The sequence below is a fragment of the Callorhinchus milii genome, unplaced genomic scaffold (genome assembly GCF_018977255.1).
Source record: "Callorhinchus milii isolate IMCB2004 unplaced genomic scaffold, IMCB_Cmil_1.0 Scaffold3, whole genome shotgun sequence".
Lineage (NCBI taxonomy): Eukaryota > Metazoa > Chordata > Chondrichthyes > Chimaeriformes > Callorhinchidae > Callorhinchus > Callorhinchus milii.
Genome location: NW_024704744.1, coordinates 94,326,070 through 94,345,814, shown reverse-complemented (window position 1 = coordinate 94,345,814; position 19,745 = coordinate 94,326,070). Strand labels below are relative to the sequence as shown.

Here is a 19,745-nt window from a genome sequence, read left to right as displayed (position 1 = left end):
GTTAAATATAAATGCTTCGGAATGAGTCACGTCAAGGACCCCAGTGAATTAGCCAATCCCCCCAAAAATAAATATTCTTCTGAAGTGTTGTTTTAGCCGGTTAGATCTGGACCAGTTAAGACTTGCAGCCGGTCGCCTGTTTATTTCCCTTTTTATGCCCACTTCTGTTTATGCAGCACATTTTAATCTTTATGATTGACTTTACGGATGATTGCTTTGAAAGGACAGTTTTGCTGTCAGGTCCACTTTTTAATAAAACCCAACAGCTGCCAAGCATTATTTATAACATTAAAATCTTTTTTGTTCATTTCTAATGTTGTTGAATCCCCCACCCCCCCCCACCCCCCCCCCCCCCCCCCGCAAAAAAAAGCATTGGCAATGTCATTGGAATTTGCTGCAAGATCTCACCAATACTAGGAATCACACATCACACATACAGCGTTGCAATATATTACAATTTACATTGACGTATAGGGTCTTTCACATTGGGAGGCTGTCTCAAAGAGTTGAACTGATGTTGAGGTGTAAGCTGATAATCTATTTGTGATTCACCTACAATAGGATTTAAATATGAATAAGATAATATTTGCATTTGATATCGTGCCTCATGATGTCAAAATGTCTCGAACACGCTCTGCTAATTTGATTATGTTGAAGGATTGGATTGTTATTTTGATTTCATGTAGGCACAGTATCACCCTCTTGGGTATATTTTTTTAATGCATTGGAAGCATTTAATGCATTTTAATTCATTGGAAGAGTTCCAAAAATGCCTGGAATCTTCCCTTTGTCTGAAATGGAGTTTGCACTCTGTTCCCAGGACTGACCCAATTTGCTTGGCTAATTCTGAAATGTAGTAGGCACAGGTTGGCAGAGCCAAGGCTTGGGTAACTCTGGAGATTACAAACAGTCGTGGATTGAGTGACCAAGTTATGATTTCTTTTTGAGGGATTATTACCCGGAAATGCGATCCGCCAATCGACTAACAACCAGGCTCCAACTTACTGCTAGGTAAACAGACGCGCGTGTGTGGAGTAAAGAAATGTGCCCAACGTTTCGCCCTGTCTGGGAATCAAACCCAGGTCCTGTCGCTCATGCTCTAACCACTGAGCTATAGAATATGGTTTTGTGGAGTACTGTAGCTCAGTGGTTAGAGCACTCTCTTTGCAAGCGAGAGACCTGAGTTCAATTCCAGGCAGAGGGCGAAACCTGGGCAAGTTTCCTTACTCCACACAGAGCCTAATAATAATCCCTCCAAAACCAAAAACGATAATAAATTGGTCATTTTCAATCTACGACTGTTTGTGGGACATTGCTGTGCGCAATTGGCTGCCGCGTTCGCCCACAAATATACAGTCACTTCACTTTACAGTATATTCTGTGAAGTGCTTTGGGACGTCCTCCCGATGTGAAAAGCGCTATATCAAATGCAAGGATTATTATTATTATTATTCAGTAGAGGAACACACACCAACACGAATGCAATGGGTCCAATGGCCTCCTCCTGCCTGGTAGACTTCTATAGTTTCTACGGACCTCTATTCAGATCGGCCTTGTTACCCTCGGATGCTGAGATTGTAGCTAGGCATTACATCTATCATGTTATAACATTGTAGTGAGTGGGTGGCAGTGAGCTCCCTGGAAAGTAATCTATTGTTGGACACTTATTTTATTCCCAGTTGTTAATTTTAGAGCACACATTACTGTCACTGTGTTTGGAGCAATAAATAAAACGACTTAGCTAGCAGAAGCTTCATAAAGCAACTGCTCAAATAAATTAGTTATATTCTACCTTGATTTAAATGGGTCAGAGACGGATTATCAAAAGGCGGAAGATATCAGTCTCAACAGGCAATGCATTCTCAGCTGGAATGATTGATAAATGGCATAATATCAAAGTAATATTACAACATGTTGGAATTCTGTTTATAATTTAAGAAGATTTCATCTGTATTTTTTTGTAATACGTTTTGTGCTTTGTGGATATATCTCCCAAACTGCAATAGTGTTGCCTGATCGAAACCTGACTTGCCAGCCTCGCTTTACAACGGATCGGGAAAGGCTACTCGGTCCATCAGCTCCACTCTGTTCAAGTCCATCCCTTGGCTTAAACACTACAGCATCCCCTAATCACACCTGCCAGCTGTTGGGCTGCTGTTCCAGTTGTCATTATATTTAGCTTTTGGTAATATTGTACACTGCTTCACCCCACGGCCCACTCCGTGCAATTATCTCCCACCCTCTGGGACTCTCTTCTGAAATCCCTCCACTTGTTCCTTCCCTCTCTGCTTTCAAAACTCATCGAAACCCACCTTTGAGTGCACCACCTACCCCAAGCACTTCCCACTCCTCCCAGACCCATCTAATTCCCAGTGTGGACACCTACTCAGTCTTCGGAAACCACCTCATAAAAGATGTAGAAGTGCAAATATTGTTGTTGTTGTTATTGTTGTTGTTGTTGTTGTATTGGCCCCAAACTGATGGTCTGCTACTGTCTTGACAAGGAAGTTTCCAACAACAACAACAAGATTCCATTTATAAAGCGCCTTTCACGTCAGGAGGACGTCCCAAGGCGCTTTACAATGGGTAAACCCAACTAACACTGCAAAGCTTCACTGTATCAGGGAACAAAATGCTCTTGCCTGACAAGGTCCGTAAAGTTATTAATAATAACAATAATAGTAATAATAATAATCCTTGCATTTGATACACCGCTTTAACATGTCTTCGAGATGTTTCAAAGGAGCTTCACAGAATCTACTGTAGAGTGAATTGACGGTTTAATTTGGGGGGCGAAAACGTTTGGGATTGAACACTCAGGTCTATTCTGTTCTCTGCCGGTGGCGGTGTTTCATGTGGTCGAGGCACCATTTGGTGTGGGTGAGCTCTTCAATCTCTCTGGAGTGGTCTCTCTCTCTCTCTCATTCGGAATCCAGAGTACGTCTGCCGCTACCTGCATACAAATAATTACTTTCAATTGGAATGTGTGTCCGAGTTCACTTGACGATCATGAGCCAACTGCCTTCTCGATGCAGAGAATAAATCAAAGCAATACCAGGTTCCAACTGTACGTATAGGTCCAATACAGCGACTGGAACTCGCTCCCATCTCCTGTGCACTTTTAGCACAACATTTGTTAATCTCTGTATTTATAAACTACACAGGAAGGTGGGAATGTTGATGATAAAAAAGAAGATCATTGCAGTCCATCTGGCTAGTTGCAAAGGTTTTTTTTTGGACGAATAATTTGATGCGTTAAAATTGACAGTGTTCAATAACACATTACTTGTTTAATTTACACCTGTAATACAATACCTGATGCCACAAACGTTACCCCTAAGTCAGTGTCTCAATCATTTTTTTCTCCAAATAGCTGTCTAATTCCCTCTTGAATTTGGTGCCATTATCTGTCTGTTCGTTCAGATTTACCATCAAATATTTATTATTATTATGTTATTACAGTTGAAATCACTCCGTAGAGGTCATTTCTAAATGGTTTTCAGTGGCGGGTCAGCCAGACCGATCGTTACACATTACATGTGAATGGATTTTACTTTTCTTAGTATGTTTGAGCTTCCTAAAAAAGCTACTTTTTGCAGGAGATTGATATTTTGTTCACCAAGTATTTTGTCAAGCTATTTTTGAATAGTCTTATTAACAGACCCAGTTGCACCGATTATTATTATTATTATTATTATTATTATAATACATGTGTAAAACTCAATGGTGAAATAATAGCTGTAAACGTGTCTTATCAAACACATCCTGAAGAAATGTTTGCTAAACAAAATGTCACTGTTAATCTTTAGAAACCAAAAGTACTGCGACGTACGGGTAAACATATAATGTTTACATCATAGAATCATAGAAATTTCAAACCAGAAGGTGACCATTTGACCCTTCTTGCATGCGTGACTTCTCCTCTGGAGCTACCTACTCTACATTTCTGCTCTTTCCCTATTTTTCGAACTCGCTTCTGGTTTCTTTTCCATACTCCACCATCCGTGAAGTTCAACTCATCTAAAACGCTGCAGCCTGCATCCTCGCCTGCACCCAACTCACATGTCCATCACCCAAGTTCCTCTCCAAACTCCACTGGCTGGGTTCCTGTCTCTCAACAGATCGCTTTCAAGTTCCTCATCCTCAGCTACAAAAAATCGCTTCACATCCTAACACTTTCCCTAATTCTCTGATCTCCCATCCATTCTTCTGTTCGGTCCCTTCGCTTGGCTAACTCAGACTTGCTCCGCGTCCCCTGCACCACCATTTTCTCTGAGCTTTCAAATTCTATGTCCCTAATTTCTAGAACTGCCTCCCTCCCTCCATCCCTCCTTCCCTCACGCCCCCCCCCCCTCCCCCAATGGTTCTTGCACCCTTTTTGTCTTCAAGTCCCACCTTAACACCGATCTCTTCCCCAAGTATCCGCCCCATAATTGTAAGGGCTTCGAGATGTTATTCTACGCGAAGGGCACTATATAAATGCAAGTTCTTGTTGTACTCTTTAATATCTTTTTGTGTCTATTTTAATTCTCTTTTAAATGATTAAATTGGCTTGCTTTATAAGCATTTAGTGCCAAGACGTAAAACACTTTAGATGTAACATACAGTGGTTGCCCAATAATGCGATTAGCGACCAGCCAAAGTTTCCCGAACTAAACTGCAGTATGATATTTTGTAATGCCATGTATACACTTAGGATACGTTCCTGAGGAATAAGAGTTCTGCAGCACTGAAATTAATGTAATTAAAATCAGACTATTTTCTACGATCAATATTTGGAAAGCATGGTACTACATTAAAAGATTAAACGGTTAAGTTATACTGGCATGAACCTCGTATCAATAAATTGTGGCTTACAATGGTGAGCACTGTAAATAGTCTTGATAAGAGTATCAGGCCAATTAGAATACAATATAATAATAATCGTTAAATTTGATATAGCATTTTAACACGTCTTCGAGACGTCTCAAAGCTCTTCGCAGAATATACTGTAAAGTGAATTGATTGTATATATTTTGTGGGCGAAACACGGCAGCCAATCGCGCACAGCAGCGTCCCACAAACAGTCGTGGATTGAGTGACTAATTTATTATTACTATTATTATTTATTATTATTATTTATTATTTATTTATTATTATTATTATCATTTTTTTAAAGATTATTACCCCTGGAAAAGCGACCTGCCAATCGTTCCTACTTACCGCTAGTTAAACAGAGGTGTGTGGAATAAGGAAACTTCCCCAAGTTTCGCCCTACGGGAATCGAACCCAGGACTCTAGTTTGCAAGGCGAGCGCTCTAACCAGTGAGCTACAAGTAAACAATCAGAGGCTTTCTTATACATTAACTGGGAGAAAATGTGGTTCAATGTAAATGTAATGTTAACAGAAGAGATTGAGACCCTGTGGCTAAATGTGAATGTGAATATTATTATTATTATTATTATGATGGGGGTTGGGTGTGAATAGAACTGCTTTCAAAATGGAGGTGTAGCTCCCTTGTAACTCCCATGGGTAGTTGCTGATCTTTGAGCATTTCAATGGCTTCAACTCCTATATTATATGAGTATAGTCACGTGGAGTGGGAATACAGGGATGGACTGGTTGGGTTAAGTGTCCAGTTTCCACGTTCTTCAATAATGTTTGGGCCGTCAGAAGACTCTTCATTCTGCTCATTCTGACAGCCAAACAAATTGGTCTCCGCTCTCTCCCTCTACTTCCTGGAGAAACACTGTGTATAAACACTCCTTGATTAATCAAGTAAACTAAAATATTCATCACCCATCTCCACTATTCATTCCCGCCCTGCTTTCCCTCTGCAAGATCTACCCCCTCTTACTCCCCTCCCTTTTAAATCCAACCCCTTCTACATAACCCCCTTCTAAATTCACCTCCTCTGAATATCACAACTCACCCTCTGCATCCACCCTCCTTTCCCAACCCCCAACAGCAAAAGACCCATCTGTGAAATCTGTTCCCTTTGACAACAGTAACTTATACTTACACAGCACCTTTCAAGTAAGATGAATGAGTAGGATACCTCGAAGCATTTTGAACCTCAATCCATACCCATCCCGATGACTGCCCGCTCTGTTCTCAGCCACAGATTTTTCCTTGTTGGGATTAAATGATGTTGCATCCAACATTTTTTTATTGGAAGTCAATTACCCAATCCTCTGTATGAAAAAAACAATTTTTCTTCTCTGTCTTGTTTAAGGCGTGTTAATTTTAAGCCATTGATTTGACATTGATTTCAGCCATGTTTCAGTTCAGTGAAGATTATGTTCCAGTGAATAAGTCTTTAAAATAAAGATATTAATTCCTGCAACCATTTTTTGCAAAACTATGTATAATATTCATATTCAGGGGAATTTAGGAGGGTAGTGAGATTGTGGAACTTGCTGCCTGAGGCAGGGGTTAAATCAAACGTTTATGTTCTTACATAAGAATTTGCTGGGCAAAAGAAGACCAAGTTCCACCCTGTTTTGTCATTCACCGTCCTGGCAGTCGCTTGACATGTCGTGTCCCAAACTATATACTGTATCCCAAGATATTATTTTAAACAGTATAGAAGACGCATAGAATAAACTAGATGTATAGAAGAGGGAGCTAGACCTACACATGATGGAGAGGGGAATAGAAGGGAGAGGGGAAGGAGTTAGGAGTGGGTGGAGTAGGGTCACGTGGAGATTAACCACCAGCATGGACTGTTTGGGCCAAGTGTCCTGTTTCCACATTCTACATTCTTTGTAAATCTTTGTAGATAAAATATAATTTCGTTTCCTACTGCTTCTTCATTACTAACCATTGCTGTACAATATTGGAACAGACTTATCCCAATATTGTATTTGTTTGATTGATGTACTGCAGACAGTTGCATTAAAATTGCAGCCTCACATACCTCAGATAAGGGGAGGAGCAGTGAGGGCTATAAATTATTGTAGACTATGCAAATCTCCGTCACTATGGGAATAATGTTAAGACACCGAACGGCCCCTGGAACACCCAAAAAAAACCACATCATTAAGTCAGTAAATCACTTACCACATGTGTATTGATTATGGTTCATTTATTGCACCACAATGTCTGGTGTTAGAGGAAGTGCTGCCACTGATGTCAAATGAGCAACGGTTCAGAACATTCATAGCTTAATTAACTCTTTGGGTACTGAACTGCCTCAAAGAATTGAATCCCACTGCTTGTCCAGTTCGGACCACCCTACCCATTAGGGCTTTGGCTTGCAGGGTTAACAGGAGCTGAGTAGGGTGATGCCCTGCCCCCAGTGACTGGTCTACCCTCCCAGTTCCTGCCGATGAGCCAGGAAACTCTCATCTACCTGCCGAGGAGCCAGGAACTGTGCTGTCATCAGCAGTGCCCTGGAATACTACGGATCGGCCTGGATCAGCAACCAAACTACCTGAAACCACCAAAACCTATTTCACATATCCTAGAACCATAGAACCAGAGAAATTCACAGGACAGAAAGAGACCATTTGGTCCATTGTGCAGTGCTGGCTCTCTGATTGTCCCATCCCTACACCCTTATCCGTTTCTCCTTTTCAGATATTTATCTAATTCTCTCTTAAAAAGCCACCACCACCACAACAACAACTTGCATTTACATAGCGCTCCTCAAGTGGGGTAGTGTCCCTGAATGCTTAGGATCTAAGATAATCCTGGAGGCCAAAGACCTGAGGGTAGGGTGGTCCTAGCTCAACAAGCAGTGAGAAGCTTGTCAGACGGTGCTTTTGATGGCAAACTAAACTCCAGCAGGACCCCAAGATGCACTTTCGGGATCCCAGGTCTTGGCTCTCGCCCACAAAATATACAGTCAAGTCACTTCACTTCTGTGAAGCGCTTTGAGACATCTCGAAGATGTAATAAGGCGCTGTATCAAATGCAAGGATTATTATTATTATAAACCTGTGCCTAATATTCTTCAGAAACAGGTAAGCAGGATTGTGTAACTGACATGCATGGAACTCACAGGCTGGTTTGAATGCTCTTAAGCATGGTGATGGGTTTCTGTGTGTGTCAGACACCCGGCTGACCGAAAAGAATCTTAAAAGCTAATGTGGATTTTGCCTAAACTGTGGTTCCGGATAGGGCATTCCACGTCCTAACAACTCTCTGTGTAGAAACAACAACAACAAATTCCATTTCTAAAGCACCTTTCATGTCGGGAGGACGTCCCAGGTCCCAGACAACGAGGGGTTTGCACCCAAGCTGCCGGTTGGGATCAGAGAGTGGTGGGTGGCAAGAGGGTGAAGGAGGAACAGATGACCGAAGACACAGTCGAAAAGGAAGGTCTTGAGGAGGGCCTAGAAGAAGGCAAGGGAGAGGTCGAGGCAGAGGGGCTCCGGGATAGAATACCAAAACAATTCTAACCTTTTCCTCTTTGGTAATTGCTTCAAATCTATTTCCTCCTACAGTAGTTATGGACTCACCAACCAATAGAAATAATTTCTGTATGTACCTTATCGAAACTCTTCCTTAAAGTGCCAATTTGCACACCGCACGATCCCACAAACAGCCATGACGTGAATGACCAGAAACGTGTTGGACAGGACACGAGGAGAAATTTATCTTTATGAAGAATAGACAAACGGGACGTCGGTTTAACGTCTTTATCTGAAGCACAGCACGACCAACAGTGTGGCACTCTATTACTGCCCTGGACTGTCAGACTGGACTGTGAACTCAAAGTCCTGATGTGGGGCTTGAACCAAGACGCCTAACAACTGCAAGCCTGCTAGCAACTGAGCCAGTACCTTGAGAACTCAGCCTCCTCAAAGAGTTAAACAGCAGGACAGAGTTAAACATGTGAGAGTTGCTTGGTTTGCTGTTTTGTAGAAGTTCAGTCATCGTAACAAAATGTTCGGTCACTAAAGCAGGAATTCAGTCTGCATCTCATTAGCTTCCTGTATGATCCTGCTTATAGCCGACCAGCTACCTAATGTTTACCTATCTGATTGGAGAGAAATTTGTTTGAATAACCAGCACTTTATTACACATGTGGGTCTCTTTTTTCAGCGTTACTGATGGCAATCACACACCATTAAAGGCGACATGTGTCATGATGATCAACTGCACCTCAGTGCTTTGAAGGTGCTTCACGCTGTCTAATTTTAGCAGTGCAGGATGGAGCACTGGTCCATCAAGGCTTAGTCACGTTAGTCACATTTATTGCACATGTACAACGAGCGAATGCGCCGTAAACCTGACCCAAGACTTTCCACTGGAGCTGAGAAGCTTAAGCGGTGACCCTAACAGCGGAAGGGCCTTCATGATAATGACAGGGTTATGATGTGGCTGTGGCTGGGTGCGTACTAATAGATTATCTTCACTGCTGAGCAATTCAGTAAATAATTCGACATTTATAATCGTACCTTTCACGTGGGGGAGGACGTCACAAAGCGTTTCACAGCCAAACTGGAGCCCGAGCTGTGGGGGTGGGGGGTGTGGAGCTAAGGCAGGCGGGGGCGGTGGTGGAGGAAAGGAAAGTGACCGAAAGGATGGTCGAAAAGACAGGTCGAAAAGTGGACGTTAAACTTGTGGGGGTGAAGGTAAAATTAGCACAAGAGGCATTACAGGAGGCGGTAAGAAGAGATTCCTTTACACACAAGGTTGTTTGAATGTTGAGACAGAGTCCATTATTTCTGTGACCAGATATTTTATTTAAACTCCAGGCGATGACCTCACACCAATGCTCACCCCAAGTCTCCAGTATAAAGAAGTCCATCGAAAATAAATTTTAGTGGTTCATTTGATACTTAGCGGATTGAATGGACCCGGATATGTATTTTATCACCTTTATGGAGTCCTGTAGCATATTGGTTAGAGCACTTGCCTCGCAAGCGAGAGGACCTGGTTTCAATTCCTGGGCAGGGCAAAACCTTAGGCAAGTTTCCTTACTCCGCACGCCTCTGTTTACCGAGCAGTAAGTAGGAATCCAGTTGTTAGTCGATTGGCGGATCGCTTTTCTGGAAGTAATAATCCCATAAAAATTAGGTTACTCAATCCGCTACTCTTTGTGGGAAGCTGCTGCGCGCAATTGGCTACCGCTTTTCGCTCATAAAATGTAGTCAATTTGCTTTACAGTATATTCTGTGAAGCGCTTTGAGACAACAACAAGAACAACAAATTGCATTTGCACTGCGCCTTTAATGTCAGGTGGACGTCCCAAGGCCCTGGACAATCAGGGATCCACACCTGAACTGGAGTTTGAGATCAGGAGGGGTGGAGGGCGGGGAGGGTAGGGGTAGGAGGGTGACTGAAGGCCCGGTCAAAGCGGAGGATCTTGAGATGGATCTTGAAGGAGGCAAGGGAGAGGGGCAAGGCAGAGGGACTGTGGGATGGAGTTCCAGAGGGGTGGGGGCAGAGACATCTCGAAGATGTGATAATGCACTACATCTAATACAAGGATTATTATTATTATAATTATTCCTCCCAAGGATCACCACCTAATGGAGGGCCAGTTGGAGTGACAAGATAGAATGGCCTGGAGAATTTATTAGGACTCGTCGGGAAGGAAAACAGCCTCTGGTGTCGCAGAAACGCAAGGAGGGACGTACGGGTCTGAGAGTGGCTGCTTCGCATGTGGTCAACGGTCTGTATATGCCTTCACAAATGCTTGAAGTCCATGTGAGTGCTTTTACCCCAGCGAACTAATACAACCTGCTTTCCTAATCACACAATCCAATGAAACACGGCAGCGTAGAGTAGGAAGCAGATTTACGTGTCTATGCCGACCGCTGCTACTTCGTTTGCTTGTCCATCAATAGGCCTTCCTGTTGTGTTGCATTTTTACACATCGAGGATCAATCTAATCAATGTCTACATCGCACTCAGATCATCTTTGGTGTCTGACCGGCTGAGAAATTGAATTTTTCCAAATCCCTTCAGCTTGTCATTGCCAATGTTTAGCAACAACAACAACAGTTTGCCGGGTGGCGTCTCAGAGCACTTAACAATGATGGAGCCCGAGGCCGAGCCAGGAGGAGGGGGAAGGTGACCGTAGGCGCGGTCGAAAAGGAAGGTCTTCAGGCGTGACCTGAAGATGGGGAAGGATAGGGGGGAGTGAGGCGAACGGGTTGAAGGAGGGAGTTCCAGAGTTTCGGGGTGTAGTGGATGAAGGCATGGCCGTCGATGGTGGAGCGGAGGATTCGGGGGACACGGAGGAGGCCGGACCCAGTAGAGTGGAGGCAGCGACAACTGCTGTGGGGAGAGAGGAGGTTAGAGAGATGGGAGGGGTGTCAAGGAATGGAGGGATTTAAACCCTAGAGTGAGGATCTTGAAATCGATCCGCTCAGTGACAGGAGCCAGTGGAGCTTGGCAAGGACTGGTGTAATCGGGCTGCGGAGTTTGGTGCGGGTGAGAATGCGCTCGGCGGAGTTTCGAATGAGCTGGATTTTGTGAATAGTGGAGGAGGGGAGACCGGCGAGGAGGGGGTTAGAGTCGTCCAGTAGAGTAAATGTTTAGCTTTGCGCCAACTGCCACAATGCATGGCATTAATTTGTGTTTTAATTAATATAAATGCAAAACCCGTGGGTTAAATTATTATTATTAACTTTTTTTGGTCAGCTGGGTGTGTGGCACATGCGGAAGGAAGCCCATCACCGTGCTAAAGAGTACCCAAACCGAGCTGAGGTTTCCATGCATCCCACCTCCACATGGGAAATCCCAGAGGTCGAGCCTCAGGACTCATTTAAAACGTAACTTGATGCTGTGATGGGAGGAAGGTGGAGCGGATATTCTGGGAACGTGAGATCAAATGGGCTGAAGAAGCCTTCTTCAACCAAAACCAATCTTGTGTGTCCGGTTAACATTTCTTCCGGAGGGGGGGGTTGGGGGTGGGTGGGGGGAGGAGAGGGCTTTATCTGACATTTCAGCATCTTGGGACATCCTCCCGACGTGAAAAGCTCTTTACAAATGTAATTTGTTGTTGTTGTTCTTGTTGTTGTTGATACTCGAGAAGCACTTTTTTTTTGGGTCACGTGGAGTTAACCTTTACTATGGTAATACTAGAGATATCCAAACCGAATTTAGTAATGTCCCAAAACTCTGCACCATCGTACGTTAATACAATGGCCTTAAAGCTGTGACCAAGATAAATTTGGGACCTTTGGCTCAGGGGAGATTTTTAGTTTCCTGAATCTGCCTAAGGGTTAAATTGTTCATATTTCAGCATTTGAAGGACGTGGAGTCAAATCTCTTGGCTGTTTTGAAACGGTTCTTTCCCCTTATGAACGTGATTAGATGTCTCAGTGAAATGTGCCTCTTTGAAGACTTGCAGGTAGTGTTGGGCAAAGCTGAAATGCTGGGTAGAAAGTTAATGTTTATCTCTGCTTATTGATCCTGTTAGTAGCAACAGGAGCTCCATCTGCTTTTTCTGGATCTTCTCAAATCGTATTCAGGAACAGGTCGAAATGCTGCCTGTTCGAGCCAACTGAATATCTACTAATGTATGCAAAGTGAACGACGCGCACTATTTGATCAGAGCCGTCATTCCCCAACGCATCCTCCCAAGAGCTGCTGATCCTTTTAATAAGCTATTCAATTGTCTTCACTCAGAAACTTTTCCCTCTTCTAAAAAGGCTAAAAATCATCTGAAGGTACATATTTCTCCATCCGACTTCAAGTAAACTGTTGAAAAGTGAAGCGAAGCAACCCGACAGCATGGCTCCTGCTCGGAATAAAACCCTCCCGTTGTAAGTGTGAAACAAGAAAACAGAAATCCCTGCATGGCCACAGCAGGCACATCAGCCCTTGAAAGAGCGAAAACAGTTTCAGTTATCAGCCTTCATCAGAGCTGAGAAAGCTAATGTCAGGATGCGCGACCTCAATGATAGGCTCAAAGGAATGTAAGAAGGTCGGAGGAAATGCATGGATTTAAGATTATAACTGGTTAGGGGGCAGTTCTGATGGTGCAGTGGATAGAGCTGCATCGAAATATAGAAACATAGAAACATTCAGCTCCTTGAGCCTATCCCACCGTTCTATAAGATCATGACTGATCTGTTCCTCAAGTCCAATTACCTGTCCTTGCCCCATAATCCCTTAATACCCTGACCTAACAAATGTTTATCCACCTCAGTCCTGAAACTGTGAGTGGATCCACAGCCTTTTGGGGGAGACAGTTCCAGATTTCCGCTACCCTTTGGGTGAAAAACTGCCCCCTAATTTCACTCCTAAATGGCCTCGCTCTAATTTTAAGATGATGCCCCCCTTGTTTTGGATTCCCCCACCGGAGGAAATAGCTTCTCTGTATCTACCCCATCGAATCCCTTCATTATTTTAAAAACCTCAATTAAAAACTCAAGAGAATAGAGACCGAGTTGATGCAACCTGTCCTCGTAACTCAACCCTTTCGATTTAAACTGACAGACCAGGAGTTTACTGGTTCAAATCCCGGTTAATGCTGTGTTTGCCGATCTCATCTGGTGGCCCCAATCCCCACCAGGGTCTATGGAGGGGAAAACCACCAAAGCTCCTGCTGGTGTGACCCTCTGCGGTACCCTCTACTGGTTGTGAACATGTGCAGCGAGTTAAGGGTTAAGCTCGGCTGCGATTCTGGTGACACGAGGCTTACTCACACATCACCAGTGGACGATTGGGTGGGGGGGGTACTGGCAGATAACCAACACCAGAGGAAAGTGCACCCCACTATGAGAAGGCCAGACCAGGAACACTGGCATATTCCCAAGGACGGACGTATTAGAATAGTAACTGGACACAAGTGAATTGACTGTGTATTTTGTGGGCGAAACGCGGCAGCCGATTGCGCACAGCGGTGCCCCACAAACAGTCGTGGATTGAAGTGACCAAATTGTTATTGATATTATTATTTAACGGATTATCACCCCAGGAAACGTGAACTGCCAATCGCCTAACAGCTGGGTTCCTATCTACTGCGAGGTAAACAGAGGCAAAATTATAATTAGGAACATAAAAGGATTTATTTTTCTCCCAGGGCTGGCAGAATGTGTATAACTTTTTGCCAGGAGTGGCTGCGGGAACAAAGATAATTGAGGGATTTGAAAAGGATTTAGCTATGCAGATTCGGAGGAAGTGAACTAGAGGGTGTGCAGGAAAGAGCAGGGAATTGGGATTAGGGTAAATGGCTTCATTAGAAGAGCAAACACCCACACTAATATAATGGGTCGATTGACCTCCTACAGTGATCATATATTTTATAGTGCTAATTCACATCAAAATGTTTCCAAGCTCATCACAGTTAATTGTCAAATGGGGTGATTGTTTCTGGAGGCAGCCATCCTTTTGCATACACTTAGATCCCACATACAGCTATTTTTGAGAAGCGCTTTGAGATGTCTCGCAGACACGATTTGTGGAGTCCTGTAGCTCAGTGGTTAGAGCGCTCGCCTCGCAAGCGAGGAACCTGGGTTCAATTCCCGATGAGTTGGGTGTCGTCAGCATACATGTGGAAGTGTACCCCATGTCTGTGGATGACATCCCCACGAGGGAGCATATAGGAAGAGGAGGGGGCCAAGGATGGAAAGACTTGGGGTACCCACAGGTAACCGGGTGAGAGCGGGAGGAGAAGCCGTTTGTGCAGATGTACTACCGGCGGTTTGTGAGGTAGGACTCGAACCAGGCGAGTGCGGTCCCACTGAGGTGGATGTCGGAGGAAAGGCGGTGGAGGAGGATGGCGTGATCGACTGTGTCGAACGCGGCGGAGAGGTCCAGGAGGACTCTATCTGGTCACAGATAGAGAGGATGTCGTTTCACAAGCGCAGTCTCTGTACTGTGGGCGGAAACCGGACTGGAGGGGTTCGAAGAGGGAGCAAATCGCTCTTAATTTTAAGGAGTTTTGAAAAAAAGACTCCAAGGCCTAAAATCTCAACCAGTCTTTGACTGCGAGACCATCTTTGTCTTAAAATTTAAGTTTGTGCAAAACTCCGGATAATTCCTAAATCCAATTTAGTTAATTGGGAATCTGGTTTTCCACGGTTCTTAGAAGGAATGGCTTCCATTATAAGAACTTTCTGCCATTCTGCACAATCTTAAATTTGGACAAATTTAGTCGTACTTACTGAGACTGCATGAAATGTCAAGCTTGGTGCAGAGTTTACCAAATATCTTACGTAAAATCCAAGGATTAGCCTTCACAATTCTCTCTATCCCTCTGCAGTTTCCCAGCACCAACAGTAATATGTATCATAAGTCTACTTGTTTGTGTTGAAGAAGGAATTGAGGAAAGAATTGAACTCTTCTGGTTCTTAAAGGATATATAATACCTAACTGAGTTCATAGCTCGCCTACAAAATACGCACTGACCTTTACTGGGGGTATTAATTCCCTAAAAAAAATGTGGTCACTCAATCCACTACCATTTGTGGGGACGCTGCTGTGCGCAATTGGCTGCCGCGTTTCGGCCACAAAATATACAGTCAATTCACTATACAGTATATTCCGTGAAGCGCTTTGAGACGTCTCGACAAAGTGATAAGGCGCCATATCAATGCAAGGATTATTATTATTATTTACAGTGAATCCTATGAAGCACTTTAAGATGTCCTTCCAGTGTGAAAGGCACTATATCAAATACAAGGATTGTTATTATTATTATTGTTAATATGGGAATCTGTAGTACTCCTATATGTCAACATCAAACTCATTTACAGAGAGTCTCACTGTCAGTCTTCTCGGAGTCTTGTATCAGTCCCTATTACAGAGAGTTTCATTCCAAGAGCATCCCACCGACAGGCAACTTTTATTTATTTTTTGGTCAGCTGGGTGTCTGACACAGGGGGAAAACCGTGCTCACGATGTGTAAAGCAAATTGAGAGTTCCACATGTGTATGCCGCATATACATGGAAATATAATAATAATAATAATAATAATAATCCTTGCAGTTGATATAGCGCTTTTCACGTCGGGAGGACGTCCCAAAGCGCTTCACAGAACACTGTAAAGTGAATTGACTGTACATTTGTGGGCGAATGCGGCAGCCAATTGCGCACAGCAATGTCCCACAAACAGTCGTAGATTGAAAATAACCAATTTATTATTGGTTTTGGTTTTCCCTGTATCTAGAATGGAATTCTGGACGAGAGAGAACTTTCTCCAGCTCAACGTGTGTAAAACCGAGGCCCTCCTGATTGGCTCGCGTCAGAGCCTCCGCACCTCAGGCGCTGACACCATCAGCATCCAAGGCTGCACTCTCCACCTCTCAAAGCCATCAGGAACCTCGGGGTTCTGTTCGACCCTGAGCTGTCCTTTCTTCCTCATATCCGCGCCACAACTGGCACCGCCTTCCATCACCTCCGGAACATCGCCAGACTACGGCACTACCTCACCCCTCACGCGGCTGAAACTCTGGTCCTCGCCTTTATCACTTCAAGGCTGGACTATGGGAACTCTCTCCTCGCCGGCCTTCCCGGCCCTCCCTCCACACTGCAGGTCATTCAGAACTCTGCAGCTCGTGTACTGTCCCGCACCAGACACCGCGACCACATCACTCCACCCTCGCTCCCCTCCACTGGCTCCCCATCCCCCAGAGGATCGAATTCAAGATCCTCATCCTCACCTACAAGGCCATTCACGGCCTCGCTCCCTCCTACCTCTCCAACCTACTATCCCCCTACCTACCTGCCATTACCCTCCGTTCCTCTGGCTCCGGTCTGCACCACATCCCCCGCCCCAACCGCCCTACCATCGGTGGTCGGGCCTTCAGCCTCTCAGCCCCAAGGCTCTGGAATTCTATCCCCCAGTGCCTTCGCCGCTTCCTCCCTTTCCTCCTTCAAGGCCGGTCTCAAAACTGTGGAGTCCTGTAGCTCAGTGGTTAGAGCACTCGCTTTGCAAGCGAGAGACCTGAGTTCAATTCCAGGCAGAGGGCGAAACCTTGGGCAAGTTTCCTTACTCCACACAGAGCCTAATAATAATCCCTCCAAAAAAAAAACCCAAAAACAATAAGAAATTGGTCATTTTCAATCTACGACTGTTTGTGGGACATTGCTGTGCGCAATTGGCTGCCGCGTTCGCCCACAAATATACAGTCAATTCACTTTACAGTGTGTTCTGTGAAGCGCTTTGGGACATACTCCCGACGTGAAAAGCGCTACATCAAATGCAAGGATTATTATTATTATTATTATTATAAGACCTTTCTCTTTGACCGTGCCTTCAGCTCCTCTCTAGAATCTCTACCCCCTACTCGCTCCCTCCCTTCCCTCCCCTCACCCTGACCATTTCCCCCCAATGCTCGGGTCCTGACCCAACTGTACAGCGCCTTGGGACGTCCTCCCGACGTGAAAGGCGCTCAATAAATGGAATCTTGTTGTTGTTGTTGGAATTTGCACTCTCTCCCCAGAGGCACACATCTGGGTTACCTAATTCTAGAGAGTATTATGCACACATTGGCAAGAGAGCCAAGGCTTGGGGATCCCAGAATGGTGTTCGGGGACATCTAAAACCACACAGTTTGCCATTGAGGACACTGTCTAGCAAGTTACCAGCGAGGACCGCACTACCCCCACCCTGCTCCAAGCTTTGCAGGAGCCGTTGTAAGAATTCCTGCTGCCAGTGACCCAGTTTACGTATGAAAGTTAATTTGTGATAATTTGTGATATCACTGTTATCTCCTTGTCAAAAGTCTCAGAAGACATACAGTACACGATGGCTTTATTTTGCTGAGTTCCAGCTGCACTCACGGATCTGACGAGTCCTCTGGGCTTTTGCTCATCAACAACAACAAGTTGCAGTTATACGATGCCCTCCACACAGGGTAGGGTCTCAGAGCGCTTAACAGTGGCGCAGTCTGTCATCAAGCTCTCGAGTTATAATAATCCTTGCATTTGATATAGCACCGTACCTCGCTGTTCAGCGGTCTCAAAACTCTTCACAGGATATGCTGTAAAGCGGGTTGAATGTTTATTTTGTGGCCGAAACTCGGCAACCGGTTGCACACAGCAGGGTCCCACAAACAGTCGGGGATTGGGTGACCAATTCATTCTTTTTTTTTGGAGGCATTATTACCCCCGGAAAGCGATCCCCCAAAATGAGGGGTTTCTACTTACTGCGCAGTAGGTGGACAGAGTCGCGTGGAGTAGGTTGCTGCTGTTATAAGTCATTATCCGGTGAAAATCACGGCAGCAAGGATGATCACTGCAGAATATTATACAAAGTGGGTTGACTGTGTATTTTGTGGGCTATTGAGGTTATTGCCTTCAAGCTCTTGATGTCAGCGTTGCTCCCAACCCCATGGCCTGGGCTGTGTGGGCGGTAAGCTTGATTGAAGAATATTAAATCTGCTTCCACCCAGCAATTCACTCCGCTCTTCTGTCCCTGAGGCAAGGCAACAGTTTAATTTTATAAATATTCTTGCGTGACAACTTAATGCACTTGCTGGTGACCCGCGCGGGCAACATGACGGAATATAAATCCAGGATCTACTGTCTATTTTGCCGGGAATACGTACAAGACGCCGAATTTATCTCACTGACAAATCTAGACAAGGATCTATCTATCGAACAGCTCTAGTGCTCCAGGACACTACCCCACATGAAAGGTGCCATACAGATACAAGTTGTTGTTGTTTGGCATCACAAACTATGAGGGGCAATGCTGGCCAATCAATAGGACCAATTCCGAAATAACTCTTTCCTTTCTAATATTTTTTTTCTCCCTTAATTTTCTTTCTCTCTTCACCCAAAATGTGCTGAATCCTCCTCTACCTCGTGCCCTGTAGTATTTCACTCAAGCGCCCACTTTAACCCGTGTGATTCACGCACTGTGAGTACTTCTCAGCGTCTAAAGGTGGACATTAAAGATCCTGTGACAATATCTGTAAAGCAAAGGGAGTTTCTTCCGGTATCCTGTCCACAAACCTTCAAGTTAAAGTGGTCATTGCCTCGTGTTCATGTTTAATAATAGTAATCCTTGGGTTTGATACAGCGCCTCATCAGGTCTTCAAGACGTCTCAAAGCGCTTCACAGAATATACTGTAAAGTGAATTCACTGTGTACTTTGCCAGAGAAATGCGGCAGCCAATTGGGCACAGCAGCGTCCCACAAACAACAACAACTACAACAACAAAATTACATTTGTATAGCGCCTTTCACGTCGGGAGGACGTCCCAAGGTGCTGGGCAGACAGAGTTACGTTCGTTGATTGAGTGGCCAAATTATTATTATCATTTTATTTATTTTGAAGGGATTATTACCCCCGGAAAAGCGATCCGCCAATCGACTAACAACCGGGTTGCTACTCACTGCTCGGTAAATGGAGTAAGGAAACTTGCCCAACGTTTCGCCCGCCCGGGAATCGAACCCAGGTTCTCTCGCTCATGAGGCGAGCGCTCTTACCACAAGACCTAAAGGAATTGCGAGGCTATGAGCTATGCGGGCGGATTCATTTCAAGTGCATTGCAAACTTAATCCGTAAATATGTTTGTTCCACTTCACTGCGCGAGGGCAGTGTTTTACAACACAATCAGTGTCTCCGCACTCTTATATTGGTTTACAAAACCATCAACAGAAAAGTACTAGAAATTGGAAGTAATGAAAAAAATCTTTTTCCCTGATTCATAAATAATAATAATAGAATTTGATTAATTTCAAGTGGCAGAAACAGCAACATCTCTGAGTTCCTGTGTGACCCGTGGAGACTCAAATCCCAGGATTAGGTCAATGTGGAGTCCTGTAGCTCAGTGGTTAGAGCACTCGCTTTGCGAGCGAGAGACCTGAGTTCAATTCCAGGCAGAGGGCGAAACCTCGGGCAAGT

General features: G+C 44.5%; 1 non-coding gene across 1 annotated transcript; it reads right to left on the bottom strand.

Annotated features, from left to right (window-relative positions):
• Window positions 1–19,272: 19,272 nt before the first annotated feature.
• On the bottom strand, window positions 19,273–19,369 carry trnam-cau. Its single transcript has one exon. It is a non-coding gene; the product is annotated as a tRNA-Met (tRNA).
• Between the last annotated feature and the right edge of the window lie 376 nt (window positions 19,370–19,745).